Source organism: Phoca vitulina, unplaced genomic scaffold (assembly GCF_004348235.1).
Source record: "Phoca vitulina isolate PV1807 unplaced genomic scaffold, GSC_HSeal_1.0 scaffold39, whole genome shotgun sequence".
NCBI classification, from domain to species: domain Eukaryota; kingdom Metazoa; phylum Chordata; class Mammalia; order Carnivora; family Phocidae; genus Phoca; species Phoca vitulina.
Window position 1 is genome coordinate 17620955 of NW_022589742.1, and position 7720 is coordinate 17628674.

Below are 7720 nucleotides of genomic sequence, written 5' to 3' on the forward strand. Positions count from 1 at the left end.
AAAAAATGGAACAGAGGGGAACCAGTGCTTTTTTAGATTTTGGCCTCTTGTTTTTACCCTCATAGTATGTGATTAAAGATTTCACTGTTACTACCATTTTAGTTTAATATTTTAGTTGGTTAGATACCACAATTCCAAAAAAGTTTATTTTGACACTTTCATCAATTTATTCATAAGCACTTGTGGAAGAAGAGACTTTTAGGTTTCCCTAATTTGACATTTTCACTGACATGATTGTGCATGTCTTAAGTGCACAATTCTGTTTATATATGTGTGTATGTATACACCTACACTTGTTTTTTTAATCTATTTTCCAAATAATATATTCTTGAGAAACTCCTAAAAATTTCTAGTCTGCTGATGATACTATTCCTAGTGTTATAGTGCTGTTACCAATTTATTAATTTCCCATAGTTCATAATTATTATAAAGGATTTTAAAGAAAGTGTATGTTCAGTCCACTATCTTAAACTAAACATCCAAAGTTTTTGAGCAAAGTAAAAATATATAAAACATGATAAATAATAATAATAATTACAGATATGCTTTTATTCACACTAAATTAAGTACTGTTTCAATATGATAAAACTTTTATTCCTAGTTTACAATTTATTATCCCTAGACATTTTCTAAATGAGGAAGAGATGTTGTTTTTCATCAAATACCTATTTAGAATATTAATGGCTGTATCTTTGTATATTTTCTTCCTTGATCTGATGAAATAAAGGATTGTACTATATAATATTAATATTGTTGACACCCTAGTTTGCAGTATACTTGTCTATATTATAACATTTCTTTTCATTTACTACAATGTTTATTTTACTGGGGCTTAGTTTAAGATTTTGGCATTCATAATTTGAGATTATTCTGAAGTTAAGTTTTTTAAAACAATCATGACAAAATTTTATTGTTAGGGTAAGTTTATATAAAACATTGGAAACATTCCTCCAATATAGCAAATTATACACAAACAATGAATCATGGAACACTGCATCAAAAACTAATGATGTACTGTATGGTGACTAACACACTAATAATAAAATTAAAAAAATGATCTGAAAACATCTGCTTTTTTAAAACTTTGAAAGAACCATTCTTGAAAAAATTAGCAAAATATATTTAAGAATAATCTTGTCGTATTTTTAACAAAAATTCTTAGGTATTTGCTTTATTCAGGTTTTCTGTTGTTTGGCCTACTTTCATTTTCCTGAAAATTTTTCAGAATGTATACAGTAGTGTATATTTGCACAAAGCAGTAATTTATTCTTAAAAGAGGTCATCTGTTTTCCTTGATTTCACAGTTATTTTGCTTAGTATTTAGTTTTTCTTCACATTTATTTATTTTTTATTTATTGTTATTATTATTTTTTTACAATAGAATAAATAATTCTCTTGATGACTGCAGATATGTAAGGCTGATTGGTAGTATTCAGAACCATCACAGATGGTGGTTTTCCTGATTGGTGTTTAGTCTTAGTAACTATAAGGAGCTACTTGTCTGAAACTGCTGTCAAACTAGCAAGAATGCATTTATGCATCCATCATTTTCAGGATTATTGGGTAACCTGAGCATATTTTTTTAAATTAACTCTGCCTTCTTGTGTCACCAGGCCCAACTCACTCACATTCACCTCAATGACAGGACCTTCAGTAATAATATCCAAAGTTGTATATAGTGGGGATGAGGGATTCTTTTTTTTTTTTTAATGATTTTATTTATTTATTTGTCAGAGAAAGAGAGCACAAGTAGGGGGAGCAGCAGGAAGAGGAAGAATCAGGCTCCCCACTGAACAAGGAGCCTGATGCGGGACTTGATCTCAGGACTGTGGAATCATGACCTGAGTTGAAGGCAGATGCTCAACTGACTGAGCCACCCAGGTGCCTGAGGGATTATTTTTTATGCCAAGTATCGGGGCAGGCAAAAGGTGGCTTGCAATTCAGGATGTGTTACATGGGCCTTTTTGAAAAGTAAGCCCGTTGGCCTAACTGATCTTTTTTTTTTTTTTTTCCAAGCAACATTTTTATTCCCAAATTTTGAGAAAGGCTCTGCATTGACTTTATTTTTTATTTATTTATTTTTTAATTTATTTATTTGACAGAGAGATAGCACACGTAGGCAGAGCGGCAGGCAGCGGGAAAGGGAGAAGCAGGCTCTCTGCTGAGCAGGGAGCCAGATGCGGGGCTCGATCCCAGGACCCTGGGATCATGATCTGAGCTGAAGGCAGCCGCTTAACCGACTGAGCCACCCAGGCGCCCCATTGCATTGACTTTATACACACTTACTCCCAAGCATTATTCTAAGTGCTTCATGTGTATCTAACCATTTAGCCTAAGAACAACCATGGCAGGTATGATTTTTTTAATTAACATATAATATATTATTTGTTTCAGGGGTACAGGTCTGTGATTCATCAGTCTTACACAACACTCAGCACTCACCACAACACATACCCTCCCCAAGGTCCATCACACAGCCACCCATCCCTCAACCCCCCTCCCCTCCAGCAACCCTCAGTTTGTTTCCTAAGATTAAGAGTCTCTTATGGTTTGTCTCCCTCTCTGGTTTCATCTTATTTCATTTTTTTCTCTCTTCGCCTATGATCCTCTGCCTTGTTTCTTAAATTCCACATATCAGTGAGATCATATGAAAATTTTCTTTCTCTGATTGATTAGTTTGCTTAGCATAATATCTTCTAGTCTGATTTGCATCATTGCAAATGGCAGGACTTCATTTTTTTATGGCTGTGTAATATTCCATTGTGTATATATACCACATCTTCTTTATTCATTCATCTCTCAATGGACATCCGGGCTCTTTCCATAGTTTGGCTGTTGTGGACATTGTCACCATAAACATTGGGGTGCAGGTGTCCCTTAGGATCACTACATTGTATCTTTGGGGTAAATACCCAGTAGTGCAATTGCTGGGTTGTAGGGTAGCTCTATTTTCAACTTTTTGAGGAACCTCCATACTGTTTTCCAGAGTGGCTGCACCAGCTTGCATTCCCACCAACAGTGTAGGAAAGTTCCCCTTTCTTTGCATCCTCTCCAACATCTGTCATTTCCTGACTTGTTAATTTTAGCCATTCTGACCGGTGTGAGGTGGTATCTCATTGTGGTTTTGATTTCTATTTCCCTGATGCCGAGTGATGTAGAGCACTTTTTCATGTGTCTGTTGGCCATTTGAATGTCTTCTTTGTAGAAATGTCTTTATATGTCTTCTGCCCATTTAAGATCTTTCATATTTAGGTGGTTTTCAGGTAAAGCCATCTCCAACAAAGCAGACTTTATAAAGTAACCATCCTCTTCCATGCTTCCTTCTTTCTCTTTCCTGTTTGAATAACTTTTAATACATCTGTTTCTTCCAGGGCACAAACTTTGGGCAAAAGGACCTTCCATTTTCTTGCTTTCTCTTTTTACTTCTGTTTAATCATTTTGGAAAGTACTTTAGCTCAGGACTGTCCCTCCCTGTCCAGTAGATATGCAGGTATTACTCCTTATGGAATCTTTTAATCATTCTTTTGTTTGGTGTTTCTCCTTTCATGCATCTCAATCTTTTTCATTTGTATTTTCTCAGCATGACACTGTTTCTGATAGAGCTTAGCTTCCAGACAAGTGTCTTTTTTGGCTTCTTTGAACGTTCATGAACCACTCCACTTTCCTTCTTTCTTTTACTCATGGTAATCCAAATGATAGTCATAGCACTACCAGTGAAACTCAATATAATTCTTCTGTGGCATGGTGACAGGCACAGAACTGCCATGTGCAGCTGCAGGGCTGTGAAGAAGCTCTCAATTTTGGGGTCTCTCTTCACTTTTTAAAATGGGATTTTACTGTCTTAGAAAGATAAAAAAGAGATAAGAAAAAAATAAATAGCATATTTTGCATTTATTGATATACTCTATTTCCCCTCTTTTTTTGTACATTAATTGCTGCTTTTATTATTTTACACTCCATAATTTTGCTTTTAATAAATTATTTTTTTAATTTTACTTATATAGTTGAATATTTATTTATATTCAGTTATTCTAGTTTAATACTGAAATTATTGCAAAGATATTAGTATGTTTTATTTTTTATTTATTTATTTTTAAAGATTTTATTTATTTATTTGAGAGAGAGAATGAGAGAGAGCACATGAGAGGGGGGAGGGTCAGAGGGAGAAGCAGACTCCCTGCCGAGCAGGGAGCCTGATGCGGGACTCGATCCCGGGACTCCAGGATCATGACCTGAGCCGAAGGCAGTCGCTTAACCAACTGAGCCACCCAGGCGCCCCGATATTAGTATGTTTTAAGTATATCTTTAGTTAATCCTATAATTTGAGTTTATGGTATTCTCCTCAACTCTGGGAAGGCTTATATATATATATATATATATATATATATATTCAGTTTATATATATATTAATTCAGTTTATATATATATATAAAGAGAGAGAGAGAGAGAGAGAAAACTACCACATATTCACTGACCTCTCCAACCTATGCAATGCTTCCTGTTTGAAGGCTTTTTAATTTAATTTAATTTAATAATTTAATTTAATTTATTTAATTAATTTATTTCTTCCAAGTTTTTATTTAAATTCCATTTAGTAAACATACAGTGTAATATTAGTTTCAGGTGTAGAATTCAGTGATTCATAACTTACATACAACACCCAGGGCTCATCACAACAAGTGCCCTCATTAATTTTGATTTCTCAAAATTTGATCACCCATTAACCCATTCCCCCCATGCACCTCCTTTCCAGTAACCCCTAGTTTGTCTTCTATAGTTAATAGTTTTCTGGTTTGCTTTTTTTTATCCCTATGTTCATCTGTTTTGTTTCTTAAATTCCACATATGAGTGAAATCATATGGTATTTGTCTACCTCTAACTGACTTATTTTACTTACCATAATTCTCTTTAGCTCCACCCAAGTCATTGCAAATGGCAAGATTTCATTTTTTTAAGAGAGAAAGGAGGGGCAGGGAGAGAGAAAGAATCTTAAGCAGTCTCCATGCCCAGTGTGGAGCCTGATGTGGGATTCAATCTCATGACCCTGAGATCATGGCCTGAGCTAAAATCAAGTCAGACACTTAACTGACTGAGCCACCCAGGCACCCCATGATTTCATTTGTTTGATGACTGACTAATATTCCATTGAATGTTTATACCACCTTTTTATCCATTCATCAGTTGATAGACATTTGGGCTCCTTACATAATTTGTCTATTATCAATAATGCTGCTATAAACATAGGGATGCCTGTATCCCTTTGAATCAGTATTTTTGTATCCTTTGGGTAAATACCTAGTAGTGCAATTGCTCGATTGTAAGAGAAACCTCCATACTATTTTCCAGAGAGGCTACACCAGTTTGCATTCCCACCAACAGTGCAAGAGGGTTCCCCTTTCTCCACATCCTCACCAACACCTATTGTTTCCTGTGTTGTTAATTTTAGCCATTCTGACAAGTGTGAAGTGATATCTCATTATAGTTTTGATTTGTGTTTTCCTAATGATGAATGATGTTGAGCATCTTTTCATGTGTCTGTTGACCATTTGTATGTCTTCTCTGGAAAAATGTCTATTCATGTCGTCTGCCCATTCTTAACTGATTATTTCTTTTTTGAGTATTGTATTTGATAAGTTATTTATATATTTTGGATACAAACCCCTTATCAGATACATCATTTGCAAATATCTTCTCACATTCTGAAGGTTGCCTTTTAGTTTTGTTGATCTTTTGCTTTGTTGTGCAGAAGCTATTTATCTTGATGAAGTCCCAATAGATTATTTTTGTTTCCTTGGCCTCAGGACACATATCTAGTAAGAAGTTGCTATGGTCAATCATACCATGTATATTTTCTGACCAAAATGTTATGAAACTTACAGTCAACCAAAAGAAAAAAAAAATTGGAAAGACCACAAACATATGGAGTTAAAGAACATGCTACTAAAGAATAAATGGGTCAACCAGAAAATTAAAGAAGAAATTAAAAAATACATGGAAAAAGTGAAAATGAGAACACAATAGTCCAAAACCTTTAGGATGCAACAAAAATGGTCATAAGAGAGAAGTATATAGCAATACAGACCTACCTCAAGAAGCAAGAAAAATCTCAAATAAACGACCTAAACTTACACCTAAAGGAACTAGGAAAAAAATGACAAATGAAGACTAAAGCCATCAGAAGAAAGGAAATAATAAAGATTAGAGCAGAAATAAATGACATAGAAACAAACAAACAAACAAAAACAACCTAGTAGAACAGATCAATGAAACCAGGAGCTCTTTCTTTGAAAAAAATAAAATAAAATTGATAAACCCCTAGCTAGACTTATCAAAAAGAAGAGAAAGGACGTAAATAAATAAAATCACAAATGAAAGAGTAGAAATAACAATGAATGCCACAGAGAAATACAATTATAAGAGAATATTATGAAAATGTATATGCCAACAAATTGGACAATCTGGAAGAAATGGATAAATTTCTAGAAACATTTAAAATACTAAAACTGAAACAGGAAGAAATAGAAAACTGGAATAGACTAATAACCAGCAATGAAATTGAATCAATAATCAAAAATCTTCCAACAAACAGAAGTCCAGGGCCAGATTATTTCACAGGGGAATTCTACCAAACATTTAAAAAAGAGTTAATGCCTATTCTTCTCAAACTATTCCCAAAAATAGAAAAGGAAGGAAAACTTCCAAACTCATTCTATAAGGCCAGTGTTACCTTAATTCCAAAACCAAAGACTCTACTAAAAAAAGACAACTACAGGCCAATATCCCTGATGAACATGGATGCAAAAATTCTTAGTAAGGTACTAGCAAATCGAATCCAACAGTACATTAAAAGAATCATTCACCATGATCAAGTGGGATTTGTTCCTGGCCTGCAGGGTTGGTTCAATATTTGCGAATTAATCAACATGATACCCCATATTAAAAAAAGAAAGGATAAGAATCATATGCTCCTCTCAACAGATGCAGAAAAAAAAAATTGACAAAGTACATCTATTCACGATAAAAACCCTCAACAAAGTAGAGATAAAGGAAACATTCCTCAACATAATAATGGCCTTATACAAAAAACACAAAGCTAATATAATCATCAATGGGGAAAAACTGAGAGCTTTTCTTCTAAGGTCAGGAACAAGACAGTGTTGTCCACTATCACCACTTTTATTTAACAGAGTACTGGAAGTGCTAGCCACAGCAATCAGACAACAAAAAGAAGTAAAAGGCATCCAAATCAGCAAGCAATAAGTCAAACTTTCATTCTTCACAGATGAGATGATACTCTATATAGAAAACCAAAACGATTCCACCAAGAAATTGCTAGAACTGATAAATGAAGTCAGTAAAGTCTCAGGGTACAAAATCAACATACAGAAATCTATTGCATTTCCAATAAAGTGAAGCAGCAGAAAGAGAAATTAAGGAATTGATCCCATTTAAAATTGAACCAAAAATAATAAGATACTTAGGAATAAACCTAAGAGATCTGTAAAAGATCTGTACTCTGAAAACTATAGAACAATTATGAAAGAAATTGAAGATGACACAAAGAAATGGAAAAACATTCCATGCTCATGGATTGGAAGAACACATATTGTTAAAATGTCTATACTACCCAAAGCAATCTACACATTTAATGCAATCCCTATCAAAGTACTACTAGCATTTTTTCACAGAGCTAGAACTACTGATCCTAAAATTTGCATGG

At 34.1% G+C, this 7720-nt stretch overlaps 1 pseudogene; it reads right to left on the bottom strand.

Moving 5' to 3' along the window:
- Window positions 1-1513: 1513 nt before the first annotated feature.
- Window positions 1514-3743, bottom strand: LOC116647203 (annotated as a pseudogene).
- Window positions 3744-7720: the final 3977 nt, after the last annotated feature.